General features: G+C 49.8%; 1 pseudogene; it reads right to left on the minus strand.

The window, feature by feature from the left end:
• Window positions 1-9594, minus strand: part of LOC114905214 — a 48559-nt pseudogene extending 38965 nt beyond the window's left edge.
• Window positions 9595-18659: the final 9065 nt, after the last annotated feature.

Raw genomic sequence — 18659 nt, forward strand, 5'->3', positions numbered from 1 at the left:
TCACCAAGAGATCAGCCCGTAAAGGCAGATTTCCAATCCCTGCTTTCACCAAGGAGGCTTAACTTAGCAGCTGTGCACAGACCAAATACACAGGGTGCTCTCTCCCCATGCAGTGGAGACCAGCCTAGTGGTCAGATACCCACCGGTCTTGAAGACAGTGTGACCCAGACCCAGAGTTTCCTGACGCATGAGAAGAATGTCAAGGCCAACTAGTGACCCAAGATAAAAACTGGTTTCACTGGAACGGGCAGTGGAAAGAGACTGTTACACAGACCAGAAACAAAAGCAGAAACGTAGAATCAGAATTTGAAATATTGAAACCAAAAATCCAAGAAACCCCAGAAAACCAGAGAGTCACCAGAGACGGCGTTCTCTCGCTCCTGGAGACTGACTTTGGGACCCAGGAAAGCGCATGCCTGGGACCAAGCAGAACATGGGACCCTTCTGGGGGCGACACAGTTTAATGGGCTTCAACAAGGAAGCCCATTGGGGCCTTTCTATGAAACAATCTCTAAAAGTGTCAAATTTCCCAAATGTTAAAAACACAAATGCATAAAAACAGAATAAACCTGTGTCAAAGATTTATTTAACTCCTTAATGAGGAAACAAACAGACGAGCTGATTTAAAGAGCGTTTGAAGTACAGTATTTACAGCCACTGAAGAAAGCGTGTGGAATTAGACACCAGGTTACAGTTTTCTAAATTGGTTTATGTCCATATAGCCATACCGCTTGGGGTTGACTTTTCTATCCGACAGAAATAATTTGCATCACTATCTGGCATAAATCTCCAAGTAACTTCAGTGAATTTAGGTCCTGATCTGTAGCAAATGGTTAGGCCAGCAAAGGCATGGGTTTTGAACCATCCTTGGAAGGGCCTTTGGATCAGGCTCCAGCATGACACCGCAAGGATGCGCATCTCTACTCTGCCTTATTTTCACCTTGTGGATCACTTTGCGTTTCCAGGCAGGCAGGTGGTACAATTAGAAGGGGATTTGGGGCAGTGAGCCTGGTATGGGATGCAAGGCGGCTGAGAAGGTACAGACACGGTAGGGGTGCCCTCGTAAGGGAGTTCCCGCTGGAAGGGGGTCTGCACGGTTTCCTGGAGGAGAAGTTGGGCCGTCAGGGCTGACGAGGAGGCTGTGTGCTGACCCGGGAGCCCATGGGTGCAGAGCTCCCCAGGCAGGACACTCGGAATCACCCGCAAGACTTTTCCTTCTGTGGCCTGAGGAGTGGGTGCGGGTCAACATCAAGTGGACTGGGTGTTCTAGAAGATGCATTCACGACACCTTGCCCCATCGCTCATGGTGACGGGAGGCCAAACTGTTGCCGCCCGTGACCCACGAGCCTTCCCTGGCCGGGAGTGCAGCCCGCGGGGCTCTCGCATTGCACGCCGAGCCCGCTTCCTGGTTCTGTTCCTCCCTTCTGCCCCCCCTCCATACGCGGTACCAACCACCGCTGCAGTTCAAGCCTGCCAGCACGGTGCCCAGGAGGGGCTACCCGGGGCGTCCACTCCATCGCACCCACCGTGCCTCCGCCTGCCTGTCTCACTCGTTCTGTCTCATCTCAGCCCACAGTCCTGGCCTCGCTGGTCCTCTGCTCACACGTTGCTCTCTCTCTCTCCTCCCGAGCGCACTCAGCTGTCTCCCCACCCCCGGCACTTCTTGGCCCTGGGTCCCTCCCCTCCAACTGAGCCCCTCTCGGTGCAATCCCACCCCCGCCGGGCTGCTTCCCACTGTCCCGAAGGGCTCTGCTTTCAGCCCTTCTGTGTTCTGAACCTTCCTCCAAGCCTTGAGGCTTGCGCCTCGCTCTGCTCTGTGACCACATCCCTCGCTCGGAGCATCTGAACATGCACCAGGTGGCCTGTGGATCAGGCCTATTGTCCTCTGGGGGTGATTCACGACTTTGGATCATCTCCAGGTGGTCTTTACAGCCACAGCTTTCCCAGGTTGGCTTCGAGATCCACACATGACCCAAGGCTGGGGTGGGATTACATGTGGACCCCTCCCTTCGCCCCGGGTCCACCTGCAGCTCAGGGCCCTGGGGCTGAATACCTGGAATCAGCTGGTCCCCTTCGGGTCTCAGAACCCCAGAACAAGCCTATACGACAGCTTGAAAATGGATCCAGGCATCCTCACTCTGCCTTTCCAATCTGGGGAGAAGCCTGCTATACAATTAGGGCAGATGTCTGTGCCTTTCCTCCAAAGCTAGAGAACCCTGCACAGGCCGGAGCCCTGTTCACTTCTTCTTCTGGCTTAGCAGGGACCAAAGAGGTAAACGTGAGGGAAAAGAGCTGTCTTTCTGGCCTCGCACCCTGGCCATCCCCAACTTTTAGGGGAACCTCTACAGGGCACAATCTCCTACCACCTCTGTGCCTTTGGCTCTGGGCAACATGGCAGCTGAAGCACCAAGGACCCGGGCAGCCTTTCCTCTTATCCTCCCCAAAGGGATCCCAGGGCGCTGGCCCCCTCCTGTGGGTCTTCCCCCAAGAAGGGCCGCCAGAGGGCCACAGGACTGCTGGCTCCTCCCGAAGAAAGGACCAGAAACTTCGAGCCCAGCGCTTGAGTCCAAGCTCCAGCATCTACTGCTTAAGTGAAAGTCAGCAACTTACTCAACTTATCTCACCCCAAGAGTGAATAACGTTAAGGACCATCATCCGTCTCACAGAGTTTTTCTGTGGATCCAAGGAGATTTAAATAACCTTGCAAACAATAAAGCTTCACCACTCATAGTATCACCACTCATGGTAGTAAATATAGTAAATAATCATGGTCATATTTTAGGTGTATCATTAACACCCCTCACCCTAATAACACCCATCGTGGGAACACCTGTCATCCTAGTAGATCTTCTTCAGCAGGTTCGCAGTCTCCCCGTGGGATCCCTTCTCTTGACCTCATACAGTGGGACCCTGTTTCCCCCATATCTCTTGCCCAAGCAAGATATGCATTACTGCCTGAGGGTTTGTTTTATTTTTTACCCTCTCTGCCCCACCTTTTCCCAAAGGTTCCCCTACAGACTCCTGCCTTTGACTGCAGGGCAGAGTCCTGACCATCAAGGTTCAATGAGCGTTCTGCACACCCCACGCCATCCCTCCATCCAGCCGAAGCCACACGGGGCCACCCCCCCGCTCAGTCAGTCCCGTCTTCAGCCTCAGCTGGGTTTCGATTCAGTTCCAGTGTCGCCCGTGGCATGTCCGTGGTGTGACCCGAACAAGGGTGCCGTGACCAGCACACTTGGGAAATGCTGGCAGAGTGAACGTTGTTTTGTTTTGCTTATTCAGCTGTAAGCCTTTTCGGACGTTAATACGCTACACACACGACAGATGTCCCAGCAGGCGATGGCATCTGCCGCTCCCCAAACCCACTTGACCCTCTTTCCTGGCACAGTGGCTCCTTGCGTCAGTGTCCCGTGGAACACTCTCCTTCACCCATCACTCGGGCTCGGCACACGGTGAGGCCCTCCCTCATCCAGCCTGTGGACAGAGGTTAGCCCCGCCTGAAGCCTTTGCTGTCGACAGCACCTCCACCCCCACGTCCAGGCTCCCCCCGCCCCACATCGTACCAATTTCTACCAGACGAAATCTGACCCTGCACGAGGTTTCCTTCCACGCACTGACTTCTGGCTCGAAGCCCTGTCAGCTCATAGGCTGAGGCAGAGACCTTCATCTTTCCGTCTCCCACAGTGGAAAGCACTTGGTCCAGGCACCATCTCAAGGAAGAGCAGGAAGGGGCCTGCTTGTCCAAACTCAACAGGAGAGCCAAGGGTGAGGGGCTGGAAGCCGAGGGACGACAGCTGGATTACGTCTGCAAGCCTCTCCAGCACCACCTTCTCTGGAGAGAGAAATTCCCACGTGCCAGGAAGCCCAGGCCTAAGGGCTCCTTGGGGGCCCTGGACACGACCCAGAAGAACCCCCCTCCTCGACAGACAGGGAGAGGCTTATCATCCCACCGTGGGCAAAGCAGGAACGCACTTGTCTCGTAGGCACAGGAAGGGAATTGCCCCTCACCTCTGAGCCCAGTCTGGGAATTTCACTCTCACCTGGGGGTCTGGGTTTTTGCCTTCAATTTAATTCTTCACTTCAGCATCCATTCAGCCATGAGCTGGCTCTGTGCCAGCACTCGGCCAGGCCCCGGGAGAGGCAAGGGTGCAAGAAACTTGTCCCCTGGGGAGCATGATGTGCGCTTGGAGGACATGGGACGCATGCCTTCTTGGCTTTATCTTCTGTAACAGAGATTCTAGGAGGTGCCTTAGTTGCCGGGGGGAACCAAAGCCTGTTCAGGCCACCAAGGGCCACTGTCGCCATGTTCTGTGACTCCATGACCAGAGGGTAAGTTTGCGGTCAGTAACCTAACTGCCCTTTGCTGATAACCATGGCAGGGGACAGAGATGATGTACTGTGAAGTTAGACGTGCTTAAGCTTCAGAGTCTCTGCCATGTACAAGTCCCTCCCAAGGCCCTGTCCCTGATTTTGCACTGACGATGTGGTACTATTTCCCTTATTTCTGAATTGAATAAGCATTGGTCCCACAAATCCTGGACCTACCCTGAGTGGGGGAGAGGCACATGCCTTTCCATTTATGTCCCATTCCTTGAAAACTTGCAGGACCAGAAGATGCTCCTGAACTTGATAGAAATAAGCTGGTCCTGAACTTGCTGTAACGCGATAGGCGTGTTATGTCCAGCTCTCAGGCTTGGTGCATTTGCAGAGAAGACCATTTCCTGGGCGGATACTGGAGTTACTGGATCTGAATCTCTGAGACGCCCTAGGACCGCCACGTGCTCTGTAGGACATCTGAAAACCTTGCTGCTGGTGGCCTTGACGATGCCCAGAGCCCACCTGGCCAGTGAGCCAAGCCAGGGGACAGGCCACTCTTTTCCCACCCAACCTCATTTTCAGGAAAACTCTAGTGAACATTTCGAACATTACCAGTCCTCCAGCCTTCCCAGCTTGTCACTATCCGGTATATTTCCCCCTCAACTTTTTTTCTTGATGCCAGTGCAACTCATCACGGGGCCTCCACATCGAGGCAAGTAATAGAGACATAAGTAATGAGCTGTCTTCCCAGTGCCCGGCTTCCCAGCCAAGTAGCAGGAGTGTCGGACCAGCCTGGGGCTCCTGTCCTTCTGCCAGGACATTCCCACCAGCGTCAGCTTCCTGGGGTTCAGCCCCGCTTAGTGACCGGAAACTTCAGAGCGAAATGCTTCCTCGTCTCAGGAATGTCAGAACTCTCTAGGTTCCCTTTAAATGTCTCTAGAACCTCATTCCCCTGTTTACTGCTTCTTAGATGAAACACAGTCCCCCATCCATGTGAAGCGTACTGGACAAGAAAATCCGACTGAAGGCTTCATGGCTGTAATTCATTTGTGCTTCGTCCCATCCCCTTGGGAATGAAAAGGGGCATCTGTTATTGCTCGACAGAACAGCCTCACCAAGAGCAGGGGATGTGCTTTGCGGGTGAAAGAACGGGCCAGGGCGGAGTGGCTGCCCTACAAAATAGGAGGGAGCCCCAGTAATAAGGCAGCCTTTGAAAAAGGACCCCCGGGGCTGGGCCATTCGGTGGGAAACAGATGTGCCTGTGGCCTGAGGAAGGGATCTGCGTCTCTCCCCGGCCCCTGCACAGTCCAGCTGCATGATTCCATCATGGAGCCAGAGCCTCGGGCTTGCTGGGAATAGAGTTGCTTTTTCAGCTTTCAGGTGCAGTGCGCGATCAGAAATTCCCCGTGCTTGCAAGTTCCCAATTAAAACATCAAGTCTAAACAGGGAGCGCAAAAGGGACCTTGGATCTAGTCCCCGAGGGAACAGTTAGGAGAAACTCTTTAAAAGGTGTCACCCTCTGCCTGAGGAAAAGGAAGTGATTATTTTCACTTTTTACCATTAGGGTCCTCGCTCTACAGAAAAGTGAAAGGGTTTCGTGCAGGACTTCTCCCCTCACCCATCTGCCTCCCAGCCCCTCCTTAGCTGGACGGACGGTTACACAGGGCCCTCGCCCACCCTCAGGCCGCTGAGAGGTGCTGGCTTCCTCCCAAGCCTGACCTCTTACACCATGAGCCCCAGGGTCACCACACAGGCCGGCCAGGGCTCATCCCTCCTGGCAGCTGGGTCCACATCGGAAAGGCTTCATTCTGATTTGTGTTGTCTTTACAATAGATTGTTTTGATAAGAATGTTGGCTTTCTCCTGATTTTGAGGTGGAGCCATGGTCATGATGCTGTCCCAAATCCCTTAGACAATCTTCGTGCTGACTCAGTTCAAGCCTGACCTGGCGTGTAGGTCTGGTTGATGGAGGCCAGCTAGCTGGTTCAATGTCACAGCCGACCTCTATCAGAGCAGGAGGTGCTCTGAGCCCGGAGAGGGGCCAACACCTAAGCCAAGTCTCTCCCACTCTAGAGGTAAAGCTCTAACCACTGCCCAGTACTGCCGCCTGCTCAGCTATCCCCATCTCCCAGCCCGGCAGAGGGAATAGCGTTACTGGGAGACAACCGTAAAGCGTTAGTGCTGGCAGTGACCTCTGTGCTCCCAGACCAACGCCATCCTCATTATACAACTGGAAAGAGTGAGCACCAAATGGGCTCGTTCAAGGTCAGCCAACTTATTGACGGAAGACAGAAAGACAATGTGGAAATCAGACAATTTTGTCCTTTTTGTGATGGCTCTGGGCAAAGGTTTTATGAGGAAGATGCTGGAAACCAGGACTAACACTTGGGACTGAGATTTGTCCATGGATTGAATTTCTCCATGCTTCTCCCTTCGCCCACATGGTGGGAACACTGAGAGCTGTGTCTGAGCTTCCCCTAAAAATACGGGATTCCTGCACAGAAGACGACTAACGTGGGATGCTTCTGTCATTTAGGCTGGTGGCCCTTCATATATTGTCACCTGTAACCCTCCTTTACCTGTCCCACCTGTGACAGCTCAGGTGAAGTAGGCCCATCTTAACTTGAGGCTCAGATGGTAATTCCTGATATCTGGCCTCATCATTGATATCTGGGTTACCCCAGAGCAGGGGTAAGTGTGGCCAGAAATCAAAGCCATGTGGTGTGACCAGGAGAAGCCTGGACGTTCCCCTGTCCCCTTTCTGCTGTCCTCTGATGGGGCCCTCGGGCCTGTCTTCTGCAAAGCTGACACCTCACAGCGGGGCTGCCTGGAGGGAAAGATGCTCCTTCTCTGCTCAGAGGAGAAATGCACTGCGTCTACAAGCAGGTTGAGTCCCCTTCCTAACCTTCGGCACAGCGTCTGGGGAAGAATCCAGCCTCCTCTCCTCCCTCTTCTCACCTCAGGCTGTTCAAGCCCAAGTCCGCCCTGTCTTTTGCTCCTGGACCCTTTGCTGGTAAAGCGTCCACGGCGTGTGTCCCCTTCCATCTCCTGCAACCCTCTCTGAACTGCTCTGGCATTCAGCCTGAGCCAGCCAGAAACTTTATTTTGTTTATTTTATTGACTTTGTTGTTGTTATTTTATTTTCTCTTTGGCAGCTCCCATCACCCCTCCTAATTTGGAGCTCCTTGAAGAGCAGAACCCGGCACATCTCATACCTGTCATGTCTCATCCCTGGCACAGGCCAGAGGAGTCCTTGGGGGCCGTCCATCAATGACAACAAAGCCATCCGTGCCATGGTTCCTGTGTCTTGAAAGAGGAAGCCGGCTACACAGGTTTATAATGAGTCTGTCTGTCACTAGAACGCTGGCACTTTCGGGGCAAAGGATGCTTTTTATAGATACAGCTGTACTGCTTGGGGGCTGACAAATGAGGACCTGGCCAAGTGCAGAACAGGAAATGCTTCTTCTCTGCCTCAACTGCGTGCCTTGAAATTGTTCTTGTCACTCCTGCCTGTGGAGAGGGGAAGGGCCTCTACTGCCTGGTCAGAAGCTTCTCCCAATGGCTTCTGACTAGAACATGCAGGCCGAGAGAGCCTGGAGCAGCAGGTCTGTCGGGCAGGGCTCTGGTTCCTTTGATGAACAGTGTGGTGAATCTCCAATCTGCCGACATTTCTCGAGAAGACATTTCATAAAAAGCCCCAGTTGGGAAGGAATGCTGGCTGGAATCAAGCCACTTCTAAAAACACAGGCAGCTGCACAAAATCCCTGAGCAGTCCTGTCCTGAGACCCAGGAGGATGTCAGGCTAGGGCGGGAGGTGCTGCATGAAGTGGGGTGGGCGGGGCATGAGGTGGCCTCGGGCAGAGAAGGAGTGAAGGAATCGCGGATGCTCCCGCTTCAGTGGACAAAGTCACTGAGGCTTGTCGGTCTGCAATGAGCTCAGCACAATGTTAGGTGACACTTGGAACCACTAATCTACTGATGGCTGCAGAATGAGCATTTAAGAGGCAGGGATCCTTTGAGAATTCACATGGGCAGAGACAGTTATGACCAAGTGTGGTCAGGAAGGCTGAGGGAATTTGTGTGAAGTACAAGCATAGAAAACTAAGTACAGGTGTGTGTGTGTGTGTGTGTGTGTGTATGGGGGTGCATCCCAGGACCAGGGCATGGCACGAAATGCACAAGAGAAAATAAACACCCTGTGTTTGGGGGTATCGGTGCTGTAAGAAGGTTTCACCAGCTAGTAGCAGAGAGGACTCAAAGAACAGAATGCTTTCCACCGTGGAGCCTTGAATGCCAAGCAAGGGAGTTTGCTTTTTCTCCAACAAACAAGGGAGAACCACGGGGGGCTTTGGCACGTGGATGGAACGACAAGATGGGAGTTCTGTCGAGCTGACCTGGATGGGGGGCCAGAGTCCGAGGGCAGAGGGTTAGGGGGCGGCTGCCATGCTTCACGCAGGATGCTGGGACCACACCGCACTGCTGCCCAAGAGAACGCCCAGCAGGGGACAGACAGCGGATGTTTTGGAGGGAGAATCAGTCTCACAGTGGCTCTTCCTGCCTGGGTAATGTGTTCATTCCCCTGCCCGGCTAGCTACACCACCACCACTGAATGAATTGGAAGAAGAAGAGTTTTGACAAAGCGTCGCTTTGGTCCTGCTACTCTTCCATCCAAATCTCAGCTTCCCCAGTGCTAAACATAGAAAGCTCAGACTTCTCAGCTCGCCTTCAAGGCCCACACCGGTGATTTTCTCACTTTTTTATATAAAGAAGCAAGACTCTTCCTTCAAAGGTGATCTTAGAAAGCCAAGAGGTAAAACAAAAGCAGAGCAGCTTGGCTCAGATCTGCACACGTCTAGCACATTCTCCCCCTCTAGTCAGCCCCCACCTGTATGTTTTAGTGCCTAATCCTTCAGCCACCCTACCCGTCCCTGTTCCCACCCACAGAGTCTCTGAGACCCTCCAAGAAAACCCCAGGACCTTGAGGAGCACGGCTGGAGCCCACTTCCCTACTGAGTCTGCTCGGTTCTGCCTTTTCTCCAGCCACTTTTCATGCCCGTCAGAGTTCTCGATCTTCTGCCCTGAACGTACCTTGGACCTTGGCAGCTGCTGTAGTTGCTTGCCCACACCCTAACATGATGTCCTTCCTCACAGCATTTCACTTGCTTCCAAACCTCACCAGGCCCAGCTTATGCCTCTCCCCTGCCACCAGCATCACCAGCATCATCACCACCTTCATCGTCACCATCACCGTCGTCACCATCACCGTCAACATCACCATCATCCAGAAAGCTTATCGAGCACTTACTATATCCATTTAATAAACATTCCCTCACTTAATCCTCACGTCAACACACACAGGTAGGTATTATTATTTCCCTCCCTTTACGACCAGAACTAAAGTATAACAGACATAGAAAACAAACTTATGGTTACCAAAAGGGAAAGGAGGGAGGAAGGGTAAATTAGGGATTTGAGATGAACAGATATGCACTACTATGTATAAAATAGATAAACAACAAAGACCTACTGTATTTCCTACTATGCACCAAGCACTGTGCCAGGTTCCAGGGGGTGGTGGTGAAAACGGTGGGAACAACCTCTGCTCCCTTTGGAGCTTAAAGTCTGGGGAAAGGAGTCTACAAGGACCACTGATTCAGAGACGAAATGATGGTGCTGCTGGGAGAGAATTCAGGAAGAGTGAACTTAGAGGGAAGATGATTTGGGCAGGCGGTCTGCTGAGTTTCAGGTGCCAGAGTAAAGCAAGTTAACAAATGAAATTGTTCGGAAGCTGATGGAGATGCTGCTTGGGAGCTCAGAGACGCAGGGTGGGAGATGTGGACCTGGGAATGACATAAATAATGTTGACAGCTGAAGATAGGAGCCTAAGCTAAGATTAACACAGAGAAAATGAAGTCTAGAGACGGGTGCCAAGCCTTGGAGGATGCTCCAGGGAGGATGGACGCTTCCCCAGAGAAGGAATGCTCACATGGTATCAAAGAGGCCGAGGACTGAGGAGCCTTGAAGGAGAAGGGGTAACAGGGCTGACGGGCTCAGGTAGAGCAACAGAAAAGAGCTCGAGTTCTTTCCATTTGACCTAAAGGAGGTTTTTGCTGATTTCTAAGAGCGCAGTTTCAATAGAGGGGTGAGGGTAAATGACAGCTTATGAGGGACTCGAGGGGAAAATAGGTGATGAGGAAAAAGGTAATAACCATTTGCTAAATACACCCACATTGAAGAGCTGCTGTGGAAATCAGGTGGTACGGTCAGTTAAAGGGATAAAATGCTGAACGAAATCAGGTTTATCATCACGTGATCTGACCCAAATATGAATATGTTTAAAGATGACTGTCATTGGATTTAAAATAGAACTGTTTCAAGGCATGCCAACTAAAATGGGACCCCCAGAGCTGACCGACCCAAATGAATGGTGGCCTCTGCTCTCCACTTCCTGTTTGGGGTCGTGACTTGGTTCAGTTCAGCAGATTCTTTCTTCCTTTTGTAACTAAAATTTTAAAAATAAAAGAAACAATCTAGTTAATCCCCCCAAATGTATTTCTCCTTGGGGAAACATTTACATTCTTATAACCCCAAATGCTAAGCCAATAAAAGCAGAGGCAGAAACCATTATTCATTGTTATCAGCAAAAAAAAAACGCAGAAGAAAATGAAAGGCTCAAAGAATTGTGGTGTTTTGGGGGGAGAAAAATGACTTTTTGGTCTTTGTATTTTTATCTTCTCTGCCATCATAATTTAGATAGACAGAGAACAGGCCTGGCAATCGGCCACATCCGTAAGGCCAAATAGCTGGTTTCCCAGAAGCCTTGGAGAAAGACTTAGGGCATCTTCATAAAAGCACCGCAGGCTCAGGCCGGGACCGTGGGAGACCACGGGAGTGATCTGTCCCTGTTGAAAGAAATTGTTAAATCCAACACCAGCATGTATTGATTTGGGAATCGGAAAGATGCAGTCTTCCTAGAATACTCTTCAGGTACTAACCTTTGTTCCAATTCAGGGTCAGACACCAAAGCAGTGAGCACAGCAGCGACAGCCTCGGGTCACAGCCACTCTGCGGAGAGGCTGAGGCAACTGAGGTCATCTGGCTTGAAAAAGAGGAAATGGAGAAAAGATATGGATCACGTGAGTAACTATTAGCTCTTTCTGTTAAGAACAAGACACGAAGGAGTGGTTTACACTCCCCCAAGAAGGCTTCAGTTGGAGATTGGGGAAGAATTTCTGACCACTTGGTTTGTGAACATTGAGTGTGCCGCTAAAGGGTTGTGGAGAGGACCCAGGTTCAAATCCTGCATCCTCCTTTGTGACTCTGAGCAAGTTCCTCACCCTCTCTGTGCCCCAGTTTCCTCCAAAGTGGGAACTAAGTAGTACCTAACTGTTGTAAGGATTTCACGAATTAATCCAGGTAAAGACCCGTCATAAATGCTCCACAGATATCAGCTCTCAGGGTCTCCGCCGTGACCATTGTCATCATCCTTTTACCCGAGCGACTCTCATCTCAGTCCACAAGGTCAGGTGTCAAGGAAATGTAACTTTATTTTTCTAAAACTGAATTCAGCGTCTATTTCGAGCCCCCATTTGGAGGAAAATGCATCTCTGGCGATCCAGCCTCACCTCCTTTCCTTGTTGGAGGAGGGTTGACCTCCACACAGCCAAGGTGCTGGGGACGGGGCTGGTCCGCAACCCCAGAGATCCAGGTGTGGTCTCAGTGCACAGGTAGCTGCCACCTCTTCAGGCCCAGGTCTCTTCCAGCTTCTTCCACGACCTGCGTGGGCATCCTGGGAGGTTCTCATAGGGCTCATTCCACTTGGGGATCTCGTCCCTTTCCCAGAGCTGGGTCCAGGAGAGGTTGAGACCCAGGACCCCTCTGCCAGCTGACTCCCCGAGATCTGTCATTCCCCTTCCGTAGCCCTGGGGAGAGCAGAGCGTAGGACCCACTTTGCTTGAGACCCAAACCTTCCTGTACACACCTTACATCCCCCCTGTGTCACTCTCTCGCTCTCCGCTGTGGATAGATGGGGTCTAAGACTAAGGACCAGTTCACAGCATTATCCCACTGCTGCCTGCCTGAAGACATGAGTCTCTCACTTCAGCCCCGGTAGAAGGTTCCTGACGTGGGTTTCTTGATGATTCTCCTACATAACTTCCTTCCACCTGCACAGAATCACTGCAAGGTGCTCCTCCGAAGACTGATGGCCACTCTCTGAGCCCTTCTCTGAGGGTCGGGACTCAGCCACCTACCGTCACCATCCCGAGAGGGTCCCCGTGGCACTGACCACAAGCAGACAAGCTGACACATCTCCCTCCATCACAGCACACGGCGCAGGTAAGGTAGGGCCGGAAACGTCAATTAATTTCATTCCATTTCTAGATGTAAATATAGGAAAATAAGACGAATCAGGAAGAACTCACCCCAACTGGTTCCAGGACAGCCACAGAGAGAACCACCTTCCCAGCAGCTGGGACTCTGAGGTCTCCCCAGTCCTGAAACTGCCCCCAGGGTCCTCAGAAGGGCAACACAGCGTAACGTAGAGAATTAGGTCTCAATGATACCCATACAGGGAATCATATGTGAGCTTCCCAGGGCTCTTCACACACACACCCGCCCCCCGCTGTGGAGACCCTGAGCATCTTGAAAAAGGGAATCTCCATGAAAATAATTCTACAGGGACCAGAACTGTGTAATACACTCACACACACACACACACACACACACACACACACACACACCCCTCTGCTGTTTAAATAAATAATAAACAGGCTAAGTAATCCTAAATAAAGTTTAATAGGTTTAAGAGAGGTGAACACACTGCATACCACTCAGGCCGTCTGTTCCACACTGTTCCTGTCAAGTTATCTGCCAACAGTAATTTCAGGTTAGGGTGACCCTCCATCCCATTTGCCCAGGACAGAGGGCTTTCAGTGTTAAAACCAAGAGAGTCCCGGGCAAACTGGGATGGTTGGCCACCCTGCTCCAGAAGGACCCTTCCTGCCTTGTGCCTGGGTTAGAGCCGTCCTGCCTTGTGCCTGGGTTAGAGCCGTCCTGCCTTGCTGGTTAAGTGCAAACGTTTAAAAGTCAGACGATCTGCGGTGAGGCTTCGGACTGCATGCACTTACCATTACCCAATGCTGAATGAATCAAAGGATGGATGAAAAGTGGATGAATGGATGGTGGATGGACAGATGGTGGATGGATGGATTGATGGATGGAGGGATGGCTGGCTGGCTGGCTGGTGGATGGAAGATGGATGGATGGATGGATGGGTGGGTGGTAGGTGGTCAGATGAAGGCATTAGCCCCAGTAACTGAGTAGATACCTCTTTTATGTAAGTATGTCATCAATATGTAAAATTTATGTTCCTAACGTGAATTGTGGGTCTTAACACTCTTCTGTTTCAAAATGAAGCGGAAGAGTATCCATTAGGAGGATAACAGAACTCAGCCTCTAATGTATGACACCTTCCTTGGAAAAGGAACATTCCCCTGCCAGGACTCATTTAAATCTCTGCGAAATGGAAGCAAGTAAGTTATGCTTGTCCAAAATGAATTAATCTCAGAAGAGTTCCTTGAGAATCTTGGATACAAATTTCTCCTTCAGAGCCAATATTAACACATATCTTACATAAAAGTGAAAAGAATATTTCCAGTTACTCCCAAAGAAATAGATTACGGTATCCAGTTGACAAGCGCTTATCTTAAACCTCTGAAGAATTAGACGAGCTCTCCTTAAATTTTACTCTTTAACTAACAGACCACTTTGAGGGTAGCCAGATCTGTGGCTTTGGTGGAGCAATCACCAAACCTCAGTGACAGGCCTGTTTTCTATCTCTGGTATATTCATCTTTTGACCACGAAACATTTTCTTTAATTAAAGCAGTTTGTGTGCCTTACTCTTTGCAGACTCCAAAAACGACTGCCCAGATATGGAGAGAAGGAAAATTCTATGTATCTAGAGAATCTAGGATGATCAAGTGCTTACCCTACCTCGTGGCTTACATGCCACGGGAGACCATCGTCTTTTAAAAACTTACCCTCGTTAAGACTTTCAAAGATGTAGAGACTTGCCTTTTGCTGATTTTGTTTAGGACATAACGATCAAGTTTTATTTTCTTTTTAATTGTGCAACGGATAGGTCTAATGGATGTCGCCAGCATTTTCCATTGGTCTGGAATGGGAATGCACCTCTGTGGATTTAATGCTCACACCTCCGTTTTAGTTTGCACATGTTCTGGAGAATTCTGCAAGGGAAATAGCACTGGGCAGTAGACTGGAATATTACTTGGGGTCTGTTATTCAGGGGCACATCACTGAACTCTTCTCAGCCTCAGCTTACCTGACCTGCGAAATGGAGCTACTACTATTTACCCTCCTATCGGAGGCCTTGTCATCATCACTGGAACTATTGGCAACGTGTAGCCACAATTAACAGTCAAGCAGCATCATTCTATTAAGCGGAAGAAATTAGGACAAAATGACACTTGCCTCACATCAACATGGCTTTGAACCTACACATTAGGTTGTAACCAAGCTTCATGTGCTCACCCAAGACAAATTCCTCCGACAATGTCAGCAAGGCAAACAACAAAATAATTTGCCGTCATATAAATAGAAAAAAATGTGTTTCTATTACTGGGACCGGATTGGCCTACGTGACCTACACTTAGCTCCTTTGGTCTTATCACTGAAAAGCAACCTTAAAAAATGAAGCCCTTACTCACTCTTAGAGTCCATGACGTCATTGGGTGGAGTGGGCGTTATTATGGTGCCATGGGGGACCTTTTCTCAATTTCAGTTCTTTACAAAAGATAGGGAAAATGTTTATGCGGGTGCAGGAACTGGGATTCACGGTAGCTGTCGTTTCCAAGCGAGTTTAGCGCATCCGTAGCTTTAACTCCACCCGTCCCCTTCCTCCTGTAAATAAAACTCCCCGCAGAGACAGCTGCATAAACTTCAGGATCAAGGATGCTCTTAGAAACATTAGATTTGCTTCCCAATCCTAGTATACCAGACTCTGCAGCCTGGTCTTCTAAAAACGACTTTGAGTGTCCTAAGCGTTATTCAGGGGCTCAAGTACCAGCCAGATGAGTCCTGACCTCAGAGGCCTCTTCGACCCTAAAGACCCTTTGTCCTTGTTTTCACGGCCAGAGGGGTTGCCCCCCCTGCACCTCCTTCACTGCCTCTTGTCACTTAAGTGTGTGTTGATTAATAGTTCTTCCCAGGGAGCCTTGAGTTAGTTCAGCCCATTTATTTCCAATTTCTCTCGTGCCGGCTAAGAGACTGAAGGATTTAGGAATCGTAGCGCATAAGAGAAGGCTGAAGCAGCAAGAAAGTCTTAGTGGGGATGAGATCTCTGAGTTTAGACACTTAAGGGCACTACATCCCTATGAGGCAGGAGTTAGATGTATTGGGCACGCCATCAGAGAGCAGAGCTGGGACCAGCGAGCGCAGGTGATGAGGAGAAAGGTGTCAGCTCAGTAGGATGAAGAACAGCCTTCAGCGCCGGAATGGGCTGCCTCATGAGGGAGAGCTCCCCAGTTTCCCCAGAAAGTATGCAAATGGAGGTGCTCTGACCCCTTATCAAGGGGGGAATCTTGCTTGGTTTAAGGGCTGGATGCAAGGGCCTCTGGGGTCCTTTCAGACAGAGATACCAGGATTCTAAGTTCATCGGTGAGTTTTCTCAGACCTGGACACTCCCCCGACCTTTCTGGGCCCTAAACTCCCCAGCAGACTTCGCAGAAAGCTGGGAGGAAGAACGTTTCACATTCCCCAGATAACAGTCACCCCACCCAGGTGAAAAGGTGAGGATGACAGACACACACCTGTGAGATGAGGCTCTTATTATTGTCGCTTGAGGCAGAAGTAGGAAGGCAGTAAACTTTGAGGTTAGTTCCCTCGTTTTCCTCTGAATTCCACTGCTCTTACAAAACCGCCTTTCTTCTCTAACAACAAAGGGGTTTGTTGAGCTCATTACATCTTTCCCAAGAGTGTATTAAGGCTAAAACAGGGCCTGGGACACAGAAGGTGCTCAATACATCTTTGTTAAAAGAACAGATAATACATTTTAAAAGCAAGAGAAGAATGGGTTCAATGCTTGACCCCAAAGTCAAGTATCTTAGCCGCTCCAGGGCCATCTGTAAAACAGGGTAAACATACTAATGGTGCCTGGCTCGTAGGTCGTCCTGAGGATTAGAGGAGACAACGAAGGCTGTACCCTCGGCAGAGTGTCTGATACACAATCAAGGTTTAACAAATGCTAGCTGTCTTCATTGCTGTTGTATTTGTTCTCATTGCTGTCATTTTCAACAATGTGATGGGGGAGGGAGTGGAGGAGATGAAGTGACACATCGTCTTAGAGCAGAACTTCTTTCTCATTACCCCTCATGTGATCACGTCACATCATCACACATGTGACCCATCATATCACACGTGCTGATTTTAAGGAGGAAAAATCCAGGACTCCAATTAGCAAAGGGATGCCTTTCCTTGCCTGAGAGGGTTGGATTCCGCAGACCACCGGGGACTGACGCTCATTGCCTTGGTAATTATAGGGCCCTGTAGAGATTGTAGATGTTGGAAATCAGCCTCGGGCTTCAAAGGGGGCCAGGGGTAGTCTAAGAAGACTTTCTACAGTGAGTACCTGCTGGAAAATGTCCTAAAAGAATGCGTCTGCGATTTACATTTTCAAAAGTACTTACCGGCAGAGGAGAGAATTTATGAACACTGAAACTTGTATTTTTAAAATCTTGTCCACTCCAGCTGCGTGCCCTGCCCGTCCCTCCAGATGGGGCTGGGCCCCCTGCTACCGCGTCTCCCTGCTGGGAAGAGCTTGTGTGGACCCCGAACCCGCAAGAGAACGGAAACAACACGGGGAGGGAGAAGTCTTCCCCAGTGAAATCTACACGTGCATTTAGGATCGGAAGTGACATCTCGCCTTTGTTCTAACATTCTGGAAGGACCTTTCCTCTCTGTAAGTAGTAAAACTCCCAACTGCTCTGTTAGGTGCGTGGGTGGGGGGCTACTGATTAAAGGCTTAGTACAGAGTCAAATGATTTATTACCATTTTGTAAAAACAAAGAGATTCTATTATCCGTCAGTAGCCACAAGGCTTCAGTAGCTAAGTGGCTTGAGGGGCCTATCATCCAGGCCCTAATTACCCATGAACCCATAGGCCCTGGTGAGTCAACCTCAACAATTATCCAGCAACACAAATGAATATAAGCAGAGATAAAAGCCCTTGATAAAAGCGCCAGGACAAGCCGGATGTGACTTATTAACAAGTTATAAAGCCAGTCCTTTATAAATAGGCAAGTAACGAAGGCTTTTCAAACGCCTTTTCACCCCAGTTCCAGCAGGTCCTGCTGTGGCATCACGAGCATATGAGAACTCACTGCAGCCACCCAATGCAGTCCTTTCCTTATGAATCCAAGGCGGCACGTGGACGGCGGTTCTCAGAAGAGACTTCCAGAAAGGTGAACTGCTCTTCTCATTCTTCTCATTTCTTCAGAGGAAAGTGAAGCATGAATAGAAGTGATTTACTTCTTTTTAGACTACGTCACGTAATTTAAACCAAATCCCAGAGCAAATCCTGTAGAGTCAAGTTTTATTAAGTGTAGGTGGTCACAAAATTCTTGCTCTAGAAAACGGAAGTTGTCTTTTTTTTTCTAAGTTCTGAATTTCCCAAAGAGTGCTTCTGAAAAGTAACTGCTTCAATGTTTCCCAACGGATGCGAATGGAGTGTTTAATCTAAATTCTATGACAAAGTAGTTCATTGTAATTTGCAATAAACCTTTTGCCTCTTGTTCACACAAGATGGCGGCCTTCTGACATCCTTGTTTCCTCCTTCTAAACATCGGCCAGTTACCAATCGTTGTTAAAGTGGGACATTGTATTCATACGAGCTCAGTGACTGATTTGTCATCAGACACTCATTTGGTCCCTTGTCATACAAACTGAAAATTCTGGCCACTACACTATTAAAAAATTATCAGTTAAATGGGGTGCGATGCGACACTTAAAGTGACCCCAAGATTAAACTATTATTTGGGGTTTCTTTGGTGACTAAACGGCCACTTCCACCAATTTGGAGATATTATGAGAAAATTCTGCTGCTGACAATAAAAAGTAACCATAAAGGATGAAAACTTTCTGGCTGGAACCAGAAGAACATCTGGAGGCCCTTAAAACTGAATTTTCCCTCTAAATCCTGATTGCCAAACTTAGAACCAACCACCCAGAAACTGTGGCCCTCACGCTAACTCCGTGTTTACGTTTCATTAAAAACGACTTTAACGATTTACATCTTGTTCTACAGAGGCCCAGTTCCCACGGTTAC

The sequence above is a fragment of the Monodon monoceros genome, unplaced genomic scaffold (genome assembly GCF_005190385.1).
Source record: "Monodon monoceros isolate NGI ecotype Baffin Bay Population unplaced genomic scaffold, NGI_Narwhal_1 Super_Scaffold_21, whole genome shotgun sequence".
Lineage (NCBI taxonomy): Eukaryota > Metazoa > Chordata > Mammalia > Artiodactyla > Monodontidae > Monodon > Monodon monoceros.